The sequence below is a fragment of the Ranitomeya imitator genome, chromosome 1 (genome assembly GCF_032444005.1).
Source record: "Ranitomeya imitator isolate aRanImi1 chromosome 1, aRanImi1.pri, whole genome shotgun sequence".
NCBI classification, from domain to species: Eukaryota; Metazoa; Chordata; class Amphibia; order Anura; family Dendrobatidae; genus Ranitomeya; species Ranitomeya imitator.
In genome coordinates, this window is record NC_091282.1 from 1,201,219,489 (window position 1) to 1,201,233,459 (window position 13,971).

Genomic DNA, 13,971 nt, shown 5'->3' on the forward strand with positions numbered 1-13,971 from the left:
CCTCTCTCCCTTTCTCCTCTCTCTCTCCCTTTCTCCTCTCTCTCCCTTCCTCCCCTCCCTCCCTTCCTTCCTCCTCTCTCTCCCTTCCTCTCTCTCCCTTCCTCCTCCTCTCTCTCCCTTCCTCCTCTCTCCCTTTCTCCTCTCTCTCTCCATTTCTCCTCTCTCTCCCTTCCTCCTCTCTCTCCCTTCCTCCTCTCTCTCCCTTCCTCCTCTCTCTCCCTTCCTCCTCTCTCTCCCTTCCTCCTCCCCTCTCTCCCTTCCTCCCCTCTCCCTTCCTCCCCTCTCTCCCTTCCTCCCCTCTCTCCCTTCCTCCTCCTCTCTCCCTTTCTCCTCTCTCTCTCCCTTTCTCCTCTCCCTCCCTTCCTCCTCTCTCTCCCTTCCTCTCTCTCCCTTCCTCCTCCTCTCTCTCCCTTCCTCCTCTCTCTCCCTTCCTCTCTCCCTTCCTCCTTTCCCTTTTCTCTTTTTCTTTAGCTCTTTCTTTCCCTCTCTCGTTGTATATGTATCTATCCTGTTGGCAGTATGTATATTCCCTCTTGCTCGGTGCTGTATGACTCCTATAGCGTTGCGAGTGTTGCCATATCTGCCTCCACATTGGTGATTTTTTGATCTCTTCCCTCCTAGTAAATCTTTCATGGCCTCCTTATGGCCTGGTGCACATGGAGCAGTGTGGCCGGGCGCTCCCTTCTCCTCTTTCCACCATGTGGCGCTTTAATACTGTCCTGTTGATATATTTATAGACAGACGCGCTATTTTCTTTCTCGTCTCCAGGGGATATTCCGACTAGGAGACCGTGAGAAAGTTTAGGCGAAGCGTATAGTGTACATGTGACGGCCTCCAGCTTTTTATACATCTACATAAAATATATATATATATATTTAAAAAATACGCCGTATAATGCTGGTTTATTAGATTCCGGATTAAAGGACATTTGTTCCGTATCATTTCCTAGGACTCGGTGATTTGCACTATATACTGCAATAATGAGGCCGTATATCATACGCATGATTGAGCGCAGGTCCAAGTCCCGTAAGGGTCTGTTCACACTTCTTTTTCATCTGTCCTCCTATAAAAAAAAATGGTGGGGAAAGCCGCAGCAAAATTATCCCCAGAAAGGTCCTAATAATCTGTAGGGTGGAAAGAAGTCTGCAGTTTGACAAACTCTAACGAAAAAGTGATTTTTGAACCGTCTAATGGTTACAAAACAGACGTGTGTGAACAATACCCTAAAATGACTAAAATGGTTAAAAAAAAAAAAATTGTCCTATGTACCCCAAAACGGTATCAATAAAGAACTACAACTCTGCATGCGAAAAAAAAAAAAAAAACAATAAAAAAAATCGCGATCCTGGAAAACGACGGCAAAAAAAACTATTTTTTTTTTCTTTACAAAGTTCCGATTTTTTTTAAGTAGAAAAAAAAAAAGTAAAAAAATCACAAAACAATAGTTTGATATCGCCATAATCGTTCTGACTTGAAAAATTTTTTTTTTGGGGGGGGAATCTTTTTTTTTTTTTTTTTTTACAACACTATATGGAATAATAATATTAAAAAAAAGTCGCTTAAAACAAAAACGTATCTACCCTAAATGAGCCAACATTATTCTCAGCCCCTCTATTTTTCCCCATTTTTTAGGACTTTCGAAAATTGTCGTTCTGAGACTATTAAATGCTGGATTAAAGGAATTTTTTTTTGCCTTTTAACCCTTGTTCCCTGTTGCAGCGATCGCTCTTGCAAATGCTGAGTAACGTGCATGCACATCCTGAACTGGATGATGGATTCATGCTTGTTCTGTTAGGAACGATAAAGTTTTTTGAAAAGTAAAAAAAAAAAACAAAAAAAAGAACAAAGTTACGTAGGAGTGTCGTTGGCCAATCAGAGTGGGTGGTGGGCGTCCCTGGAGCCGGGTGGGGAGGGGGCATGTGTTGGTGAATAGTGCTCTTTATTAGTTCCCTGTGCTGAGGCTGTGTGGTCATATGCATGGAAGCAGCAGCCGGGGGAAGGCGAGCGTGCTGCACAGGTACACCTTACTACCAAGACAGCCTGGACATAGACTATATGGACTACCCCTCCTAGTGCTTGCAACAAAAACCCCCTATCCCTTCCTTTAACCCTTGTCTCTTCCTTTCTCCGCTCCTAAATTTTGTGCTTTTATCCCCCCCTCTATCAACTCGTCGTCACGCCTTCTGTAGCGTTTCTATCTGCGCCTGTCGAATTTAATTGTGTAAAAAAGAAAAAAAAGCTCCTTTTTACCCCAGTCCCTTTTTTTTCTTATTTATTTATTATTTTTTTTTGGCAATCTGTCACCCCTCGAAAAAAAAAAAACAATCACCAGAGCAAATACAAGGAGCGTCAAAGCACGAAATTTTGACATCCAGCTGCTGACGCGCTTCGATTTTGGACCCTCTTCCGTAGTTCCCTATTGCTTGTAATTTTTTTAAAAAATTTTTTTATTTATATATATTTTATTATTTTTTAATTTATATATAATTTTTATTTAATTTTTTGATGACTATTGCTTGTAATTTTTTTCATTTTTTTTATTTATATATATATTTTTTTATTATTATTTTTTAATTTATATATAATTTTTATTTAATTTTTTTGATGACTATTGCTTGTAATTTTTTTCATTTTTTTTTATTTATATATATATTTTTTTATTATTATTTTTTAATTTATATATAATTTTATTTAATTTTTTTGATCATGCTCGGGCCGAGAGTCAAGAATTGTAATTTTTTTTTTTTCCACTCTGCCGTTGTGTCGAGATGTGGGAGGAAGCAGAAGGATTTCTATTAAAAGGCAAAAAAAACCAAAAAAATAAAATATTGCCTTGGGAACGGTTAACCAGTTAGGCGACCTAGACTCCGAGGGATTCACGATCCCCTCTCTGCTTAACCCCCGGTGTGCTGGGAGGCTCCTGTACCGTGGTGGCGCTGCTCCTCTTCTTCCAGGCCTCGTCATAACACTTTTTGTCCACCTTGTGCCACCAGGAGGGGGGATTTCGGTGCAGGCACATGCAAGCGGCAGCTGATTTTTTTTATTTTTTTTTATTCGACAGAGGGGTTATGCTGGGTGAGACGTGACATCATGAAATTGACAGTACGCAGCTCCCATGCTGTATATTAATAGCAACCTCTCGGAGGCAATGGCAAAGAAAACCTGTAAGACATGAAGGAAGGTCTAGGGTGGCTTGTAGGATTTTTTTTTTTTTTTTTAGTTTTTTTTTTAGTTTTTCCTCTAGGCCTCAGGACGGCCACGAAAACAACAGCTGCTTCCGTCGGCCGCGTGCTTTTCCTACAGCCGAGCTGATTTGCCCAGGCAGCCATTAATAAGTGCTTTGCGATTGCTGAGCAAACTCGGCCTTTCCTCAGGCTGTTTTTTCGGGGTTTTAACGCCCCTGTGATTTCGCAGTTTTTGTCATTGCTGAGAATTTTTTTTTTTTTTTATGTATATTTTTTATTTTTTTTTAAATAGAATCCTCTGTTTTTGAACAGCTTTAAAGGGGCACAGTTTTTTTTTTATTATTAAAAAAAGGACTTTTTAAATAGTATATTATACCCCGGGGGGGGGGGGGCGGGAATGTTTGGAGGTTTAATATAAAGCAGAAGCCATGGATCGACATAAAGGAATGGGGGGAGAATGGAAACTGTTTACATTAAGAGCTCACTAAAGAGCGCTCTAATTTCATCCATGTTCGGCATGGAGACCACGTTTTTTCAGGAGCATGTTAGGTTGGGACATGTGTTCGCACTTATGGATGGAGGAGGGGGGCGAGAGGCTGGTTGGGTATTGTTAAACTTATTCTGGCTTTTTGCCTAAGAGTAAATGACACTGTGGGTGCCAAGGAAAAAAAAAAGAGGAAAAAAAATAAAATAATAATAAAAAAAAAATATATATATATATACTTTTTTTAATATATATATTTTTTTCCATTGCTATTTGGTTGTCATTTTTTATTTATTTATTTGTTTTTTTTAACATCCTTAGTTTGTATGAAATCTACCCCTTTTCCAATACCGTTTTTTTCATTTATTTTACGAGCATGGCATCGAGCCCTATGTATCACCTTGTAAAAAAAAAAAAAAAGTGTGCTAAAAAAATTGGATATTTGCCTGCAATCCCCCTCCTTTCTTACTGAAGGATTTGCCATAACTCTGTAAAATCATTCATATGATGACCCCACATCTTCATGCCAAACAATAGTGATTTAATTTCTGATTTTCTGGTATTTTTTGTAATGCTTTTATTTTATTTTTTTTATTTACTTTTTTTTTTTTGCTTTGTTAATCTGAACTTTTAATTTCATTATGAAATACCGTACATTTGGAATAAAATTTCAAACTTTTTTTTTTTTTAATGATTTTAGAATTGTATGTTTTGGGTTGGTTTATAACTTGTACTTTGGTTGTGGGCGTGCTTTTAAAGAGAAATTATCATTTCTCCTGATAGGTCGGTTTTAGAAAATACTTATATTTTCCCTGAAATAAAAAGTTTCTGCATTGACAGTGAGTCAAAAAAAAAATTCTGGGGTCTTCTGTTGCATTATGACAGCGAATCTGGCCTTAAAGGAATCCTATCCGTCCTCCTGAAACGTCTGTTTTAGTAAATACTTATATTCTCCGTGAAAATGCAGTTCTGGGGAACATTTTATTGGAACTCTGAATTGGGCTGTTCCTCCGTTATTCCTCCTTGAAATTTGTCAGTAAATTGACTACTGGGTGCTTTTCTTTGTCGAAAGGGGTGTGTCCCTACATAGTCGGACACATTCTGCACTGATTGGACGAGGTGAGACACGCCTCCAGTTGGTAACACCCAGTTATCAATGTAGTCCTATATATTTGCAGGAGGAATTACAGAGGAATGGCACAATGCATTGTTTTAAGAAAAGACTCTTTTGGATTTTTTTTTTTAGGGAATGCAAGATTTTATTGTCAGGGGAGTTGACAGGTCCCCTTTATGCCCAAATTCACCGTAACAAAGCGGGACAACATCCCAGCCTGAACTATCAGGCCAATATATTCTCCATGATGCTTTTCGTTCTGGTCTTTAAACAGGTTGTCGGACCCATGTAATAATGTCATAATGTGGAGTCTGTCAGCACAAAATGACTGTTCAAACCTTTCTACCTACTTGTCTTTCATCTATCTCTGCCATTCTAATGTAAGACCAAAGCTGTCACTCAAGGAAGACGAGTGAGGGGAGAAGGATGAAAAGCAAATGGCTGGGAAGGTGCACTGAAATGTTTGTCCGAGCTCCTATGCTTGAACAGACGCTTTGTACTGACAGACTCCCTTTAACTAGGGCCATAGTTTAACACTATTAATAAAAAGTTTGAAAACACAAATTTTACAGCCACCAAGTCTTTTTTTAGAATGGCATATGCCTTTTGGGCACTTTTAGCCAAGGGTGGAGAAATCCAAGGTGCCATGTGGCCAATAAGTTCTGCAACTTGTGCCTAACTTTTTGAGTCATTTATTAAAGGTATATTTTCCTCAAAATCTTATGTTCTCCCTTAGCCACAGGATAGGGGACAACTTACTGATTGATGGGAACTGCCACCACCCCGAGTTCTAGAATCCAGGAACACGTGTCTACAGGGCACTTGGCCATTTTTGGCAGATCCTTAGACAATTAATGGGACACCCATACTCCGCTCTATACTGGGCTCTTCAGAACTGCTTACAGGGTTTCAGAACACCAATGTTGGATTAGAAACCACTTAATATTTTTGGCACTACCTGTTAAGGTCTACCACATTTTCTGTTTGGCCTTTAAACCTTTTTATTCTGCTTGTGAAATCCGCATTATTTGCCCATTCCTTGTGTAAGCCGTTCTTGACGTTTTTGGACAGAACTATATGAATGATCCAGGTGTTCTTTTCGTTTCTCCTGTTCAGTAAGAAAATGTGTGTGGTCTTCAGACAACTTCTGTGGACTCCAGCTTGAGCATGACTACTTTGAGTTGTGACTGGAGTACTCCTCTTGCTAAGGCTGGGGTTGGGCTGGTCCAGTCAAGAGGATAGGAGGATATATTGGTGGGCCTTAACCACAACAGAAAGGCCCACGATATCAAGACATGTCCTGAAGAACTTAGAAGGTTAAGCCTCCATTTCCTTTTTAGTGGTCCCAACGTTGCCCAGTTTAGTCCTTGATCCATATCTAAGGTAAGGGCTATATGGCTACTTGTAGTAAGACTTGCTCTAGTTTAGTGACTTCAGTGGTCTATGGCCTACACCCGCAAACTCCTGCTTTCTGAAGCCCACTATTAGAAGTAGTCCCTTGGATGCAAGTTATTTCAGAAATACCTAACATACTTCCGCAAGAACCAGAACCAACCTCGTTCTTGCAGGTAGTTCAAAGACTCGATAGTGTCACACGGCCTTTTAATCCAAAGTAGAAAAAAATATATTGCGTGTAGAATTGACCATAAATTGAAAATCCTACCAGGCAGATGAGATGCATCATTGCATGAAAATGTCCTTACTTGGTTAGCCTTCGGAAGAGCACCCAAAACCGGGAGGTACTGTAATCCTCCTAAGCTGAAAATTTGTTTCAAGGGTCAATGTGCAGATCCTCATGTGTTTGTCACCGGTCCTTAGTTTCCAGAGTCATTCGGAATTCCCCCGGTGTAATTGACAGTTCCTTTCCCTCTGAACATTCCATTGTATGACTTGCTCTCCAGCCATGTTGATGTATTGCCCTTTGGTCTACTGTTCTTTAGATAACAACTTAACAATACGTCATTTAAAGGTATCTCAATGATATTATAAATTAATCTCCTTGAAGACCTTGATTAATTTCGATGTTGGTCTATGAAGCTTCTGGAACAGCGTGTTTAGCTTTCGCTGATGGATGAGATTTTGCCCACCTGATGTATTAGACAAAATTGAGGCTTCTGTCAATGGCAATCACTCGGAGTTCTTCTTACATGTAGTCAAGGTCTTTTCTAACTTTTACAAAAAACAGAGAAGATCCCCTTGAAAGAGGACCCAGTCACCAGATTAGAAGTGGCCTGTTTTACTTATTCTATTCCTGCTTCTCCTGAGGTTTTTTTTTGGTAAATCCACCATAAATTTCCATAGGTATGGGCCTTTTTTAGTTCTAATTTTTATGCTCTTTCCATGGGGCATGGCTCAGAGTTCCCTGGGGGCTTGTCTTTAGGCTGCTTTGCATAAATAAGCGGTCTGCATCTCTTCCTTGCAAAATCCTTAAAAATTTGCAGCAAAAATCTATCATCGCCCGACCCAGTTGAGTTTTGCTGTACCTTTTGAGCCTAGAGCGATGCATTTCAACATACCCTCAGCTCTGTAGAACATCAGTAGGTTTCCAGGTGTAACCCTGACTGTTCCCATAATTTTTTTTTTTTTTTACATAAAATTAGAAAGTACCTTTTTTATATTTTTAAATATTCATTTATGTTTTAGTTTTTGCATAGTTTTACGTCCTCTAGCGCCCTACAATTGGAGAAATTGAATAGTATTTTAGAAAAATTTATATAAAAAAAATTTGAAACTCCGAAGCCTTTAGCCAAGTTGGAGCATTTTTTTTTTACACCTCCATGTAGAAGTCCGGATGAGATATTTACTCGAGATCCCTTCATCTTCCCGCGAGTTACTTTGTGGTTCTGACTTGCAGAGCTGAGAGCGACGTGTCAAATCTGTGCTGAAATATTCCATTCAGTAGTAGTATACATAGCAGGTCATGAATCCAAAATATGTTCCAATAACAGGAGGAAGCCGGACCGATCTCAACCCCGCTCTTTTCGTCTTAGAAATGGAGGAAAAACAAATATCAGGCCCGGGCCGTTCATTATTTTTTGACCTTTAGGGGCAAATTAGGATGTGACATTTAGGGAGATTACGGTTGACGTCTACCCAAAATGGTACAAGTAGATGTATGACACCGGAGGACGCTTTTCCTGTCCAAAATGAATTTATTTGGGCTTTTTTTGGAAAGAACACTTGGCTTCTTATTCAATAGCCAGTTCATTAGGAGGCAGCGAGGTATAAGGTACTTTGTGCCTCTTGTCACTTATGTCACCAATTGACCTTGTAAGACCCAATTACTCTGTTGCCAATAGAGAAGAGATGATGGCACATGATTTAGTTTCCCCTCTTCTCTCGTTCTGCTGGTAAAGACCTGGCAAGCCTGTTGTTGGATCCTGTTTTATGGCTGCCCTGGGTTAGTTTCTTTAAGTTGAACGTATGTTAACAGGAAAGGCTGGAGAACACTGTTATACTACATTAAATCATACTACACAACACTATTCTATCATACTGTATGGCAATTCTATACATTACTATTTAATGTTATGATGTACTACACCTCCCTTTATTGGACTTTTCTATACTAAGCAACCTACTCGTACACTGATGTACGTTACACTCTCCTTCACTACTCTATTCTAAAGTACACTAGTTTTCATTATACAATTTTGTGTGAGTGTGAAGGCATTGGTGGATTTGCCATATCCAAAAAGTTTGGCATGCCAGAAATCTGCATGTGGTTACCCAATACTGTGAATGCATATGGCATCCTGTCAAATAGGTGACCTCTAACTTACTACCAAACCCTACACCATGCTGTACTACAGTGTTTATTTACTAAGCTAAATTACACTATTTAGTATTATTTATTATGCATTTCTTATATAGCGCCATCATCTTCCCAGCACTTTACAGACACCATCATCGCTGTCCCCATTCACAATCTAAATTCCCTATCAGTGAAAAGTGGGAAGAAACCAGAGAACCAAGAGGAAACACGGGGAGAACCTACAAACTCCTTGCAGTTGTTGTCCTTAGTGGGATTTGAACCCAGGACCCCAGCGCCGCAAATAAACAGTGCTGACCACTGGGCTGCCCAGTGGGGCATTAATCTGTACTACGCCATTCTAAACTACGGTACTTTCTGCTGCCCTGGTCTGGCTTCCAATCCGGACCTCCGTGGCAGCCTGATCAGGGCAGTCTTCACTTTGGTGGCCGACATCTAGTAAACATCAAAACACCCAATATGCCATGCTGCCTACCAGATGCCGGACTAGTGCAGTACAAATTTATATTTTACACTATTTTACTCGCATAGTGACATGAACTCCGCAACTCATTATGATCACTGTCCCCATTGGGGCTCACAATCTAATTCCATATCAATGTCTTTGGAGAGTGGGAGGAAACCCACGCAAACACGGGGAGAACATACAAACTCCTTGCAGATGTTGTCCTTGGAGGGATTTGAACCCAAGACCCCAGTACTGCAAGGCTGCAGTGCTCACTAACCAATGGCGGTGCAGCACGGTGCACAATTTTATACAGTAGTACACTATTCTATATACTATGCTAAAAAATACCATCTAAATAGTATATTATGGAGGGCCGCCGGGTGTTATGGAGGGCCGCCGGGTGTTATGGAGGGCCGCCGGGTGTTATGGAGGGCCGCCGGGTGTTACGGAGGGCCGCCGGGAGTTACGGAGGGCCGCCGGGAGTTACGGAGGGCTGTATCCTATACGATTTTCTATACTACTTTTTTCTGTAGTACACGTTAGTAGTATACTTCAATATACTGCGCCGTACTGTGCTACACTTAATAAATCTGAGGTAATATTGTTCGCTACCACACTCTACTACACTGTACGGTATTATACAACACTGTGCTGCCATATATCCCGACAGGCACTAGGTTGTACTGTATTCTGATATTCCGGTAGTTAGGGAGCTACATTTCGCGAGGCGCCATGATGCGTTACACTGTCTTTCCTATTAGTGCTGCACATAGGGCCTAAAAAGCCTGATATGTGGTAAACGCGCTCTCTGTCATAAAGATAAATGGTGAGAGAATTTTCCTTGGGGGATAACATGAAGTAAGGACATATTTAGCGTGTTTGGGAAAAAAAAAATGCCCCCACAGGTATTTTCCAAGTTATAAAATTGTAGATAGCTGTATTCAGAGATTACTCTGCTCATTCATTTTCGCCTTCGTCAGGAAAAGTGCAACGTCGCCATTCTGCACTCTGTGGGAGCCCCTAAGATAACGCTAGGGGTGCTCGTCTCAAAGGCCGATGGTATGTTATCGCGAAACCCGCCATTTTTATTTTATGGGCCTTCTCAGTGTAGGAGAAAAACTTTATTGCTCATAGCAACCAATCACAGCACAGCTTTCATTTTTTTTTTACCCAGGTCCGGAGAAATGAAAGCTGCGCTATAATTGGTTGCTATGGGCAACAAAGACAGCGACGATGATAAATCTGCCCTTTCAGCCATTTTATTTTTTCTAGTAAATATGTGAATCTTTGCCACGAAGACTGATAAAGGCCTCGCTTAGCGTAAGATGCCTCAAATTCGTTGAGAGGCGTGCGTCTCTTAATGATTTCGGCTCACCGACTTCAGAAATGTGCGCCAATCAAGGCCACCACTTTTGTGGAATAAATTATGACAAATTTGTTGATCGTTCTCGTCCGTTCCCCCCCCCAACCCCCCTCCGTACTTCTAATCTCCACACACTTCTAAAACTAGGCGGAGTTGTCGTATTGTTAAAAAAAAAAAAACGCAAAAAGGCGTAAAATTTGCACCTTTCAAACCATTAATGTCAAATTTCTGGTAAAAAATAAAAACTAAAAATGGCCAAAAGTATTCTACTTGGCAAAGAATTTTTTTTTTTGTCATACAAAACAGGGAGTATGGTAAAAAAAAAATAAAAATAGTAGTTTAGACTTTTTCAGATAGTTCTGAACATTCCCAATCTGTCTTCAACCATTTTTTTCCCCCTGTCCCTCTCCCCCTTTTCCCATAATCCGGTGTGTACAATGCTCCATCTGTTTGACGTATTTACCCTGTCAGCCAAACGTCTGGACAGGTAACCGCTCCTGACAAAGGGAGAACCTGCCAAAAATCACCTGCCCCCGTGTTACTCAGTAATCTTTACTGCAGGGCGTAATATCCGTCCTCGCCTGCCACTCTCCAACAATGGGGAGGACTATGGGGCAGGGGAGGGCAACTTTCACTTCTGTTTTTTATAACAATCTGCTGACGTTGCTGCAGCGAAACACGTGTCAGCCAAGATATTTTTTTTTAATTTGTAAAAAAGTGTTTATATACATGCATGTGTATATGTATATACTAGATGGTGGCCCGATTCTAACGCATCTGGTATTCTAGAATATGTATTTATGTATATAGCATCCACATAGTATATAGCTAAAATATACTATATATATATATATATATATATCTATATATATATATATATATAGATATATATATATATATATATATATATAGATATATATATATATATAGATATATATATATATATAGATATAGATATATATATAAATATATATATATATATATATATATATTATATATATTATATTATTATATAGTAGATTATTATAGCGCCATTTATTCCATGGTGCTTTACATGTGAGGAGGGGTATACATAATAAAAACAAGTACAATAATTCTTGAACAATACAAGTCACAACTGGTACAGGCGGAGAGAGGACCCTGCCCGCGAGGGCTCACAATCTAAGTTGATTTGGTATTTTAGATTTTTATGCTTTGTTTTTATTTTATTTATTTGTTTTAGTCTCCCATTTGGGCATTTGAACCTGCTATCAACTGATTGCTTTTACTATATTCTCATTATTTCAGCGTATTTTCAAATGAATGATCTTCTACAAAGCCCAGGCTATGGCTGGACTTCACAGGGGCATCAAGACAGCAGCAACTGCTGTGGCGCAACAATTTGAGACCCCAACACACACACACACACACACACATACATACACAGGTACACACACACAGACGTTCACACGTGTATGTGTGTATATCAGGGGTGTCAAACTGCATTCCTCGAGGGCTGCAAACAGGTCATGTTTTCAGGATTTCCTTGTACTGCACAGGTGATAATTTAATCACCTACACAAATAATGAGTTGGTGATTAAATTATCACCTGTGCAGTACAAGGAAATCCTGAAAACATGACCTGTTTGCAGCCCTCGAGGAATACAGTTTGACACCCCTGGTGTATATACATATATATGGTAGAACTCACGATGGCTTTTAAACAGGCTTCCTCTCTGCTCTGTGCAGTATTTTTAGACGCGGCGATCTGCTCCGAGCAGACTTCCTCATTCATTGAGGACATGTATTCCAAAAGCTGGCATATTCTGAGGGTCTTGACCTTGATACCCTTGCGTGGCCTTAGTTGGCTTTAAAGGAACACTCAGTTAAAAGCGTACAGTCTACTACTTTCTTCCAGAAACAGATTTGTCCATGTTTTCAACAGTAGAACCTGCAGTTCCACGAACAACCTGTAGGCAGGGGTGGTGTTGTGGAGTCGATTTATTTTTTATTTTTTTTTATTATTTTTAAAAGGAGCCATGTTTGCTAGACTTCAAAAACCTCTTTGGGCCTAACAAGTCGAATCTTGACACAGTGCGGTGCTCTTATTGAATCGCTATATCACATACTGCCTACTAAACGTCTGCAGAAGGCACATCAGTGTAAAGTAATACCCGGGAAATAAAATATTTCTCCAATTAATAAAATTTTAGATTCGTTTTTTTATTTCTATAGCTTTTTTCCCATTTGCGTCGTTCACTTTGTCACACGGGCCTGTGAATAGTCTTGCTGACAAAAAATGGCAGGATCTTCAGGCCTCCATTAATACTGTAGTGTTGGGATCAGTCAGGATCCATACTAAAAATCTATCAGAGATATATATTCTCTGAAATCTATTTTATTTGTCTTTGTGCGGGTATTTTCATTCTGTAGCCATTATTATTGACTGAAATGATAATAATAATAATAATAATTTTTATTTATATAGCGCCAACATATTCCACAGCGCTTTACAAATTATAGAGGGGACTTGTACAGACAATAGACATTACAGCATAACAGAAATACAGTTCAAAACAGATACCAGGAGGAGTGAGGGCCCTGCTCGCAAGCTTACAAACTATGGGGAAATGATGCATATTTTTAAAAAATATTTCAGATATATATTTTTTTTTTTACCTGGTGTTATCGCCGCAGTTCTCCTGAATCCGATGCTGTTTTTCTTTTTTTTCCTGCGACCCTTAGTTCCTGATATATGGCCCTCTCTAAGTCTAATATCTATAGCCAACTGGGCAGGCTCTTGAAGTGATCTTTGTGGGCATGTTCTTAGGTTCTACTCCCAGTTGGCTAAAACAATAGATTTTTGTATAGAAATGAGCAGGTTATATCTCAGGCATAGAGAGTCACAGGGAAAAAAAAGAAAAATTGTGCCAGATTCAGAGCGGAGGCATGTACACCAGGTAGGGAAAAAAAATTATATATATGTATGTGTATATATATATATATATATATATCAATAGTAAAACGATCTAATGTTAAAAATAATAATAATAATAAAAAAAACATTATTCTCACCCTCCGACGTCGCATGCTGTCCTCGGCAGTGCAAGTGGCAGGTTCCGATGTCAAGGATGCTATGCGAGAAGGACCTGCCATGACGGCACGGTCATGTGACCGCGACGTCATCACAGGTCCTGCGCTCATACCAACCCTGGGACCGGAAGCTGCCGCGTGCACCGCACACAGGCGCCAGGACTTCAAGGGGACTTCGGAAGGTGAGTATATGTTTATTTTTTATTTAAAGTCTTTTTTAACCACGCATATAGTGCCTACATTGCTATATACTGCGTGGGCTCTGTTATATACTACATCTCTGTGCTATATACTATGTAGCTGTCCAATATACTATGTGACTGTCCAATATGCTACGTGACTGTGCAACATACTACATGCTCTGTGCTGTACACTACGTAGCTGTGCAATATACTATGTGGCTGTGTCGGTTGTGTTATATACTACGTCGACTGTGCAATATACTACGTGGCTCTGTTATATACTATGTGGCAGTGCAATATACTACGATATATGACGTGGCTATGTTATATACTACGTGGATCTGCTATAA

At 39.8% G+C, this 13,971-nt stretch overlaps 1 protein-coding gene across 3 annotated transcripts in view; it reads left to right on the plus strand.

Moving 5' to 3' along the window:
* FAM53A (family with sequence similarity 53 member A) overlaps positions 1–13,971 on the plus strand; it is an 87,734-nt gene that overhangs the window by 16,337 nt on the left and 57,426 nt on the right. The window contains exon 1 of one of the 3 annotated variants that reach the window (XM_069744899.1): positions 1,934–2,017. The exons of the other annotated variants lie outside the window; for them this stretch is intronic. The gene's annotated coding sequence lies outside the window, so the exon portion shown is untranslated. Of the gene's footprint in view, positions 1–1,933; positions 2,018–13,971 lie in introns of those variants that run through there. 3 annotated transcript variants of the gene reach the window in all.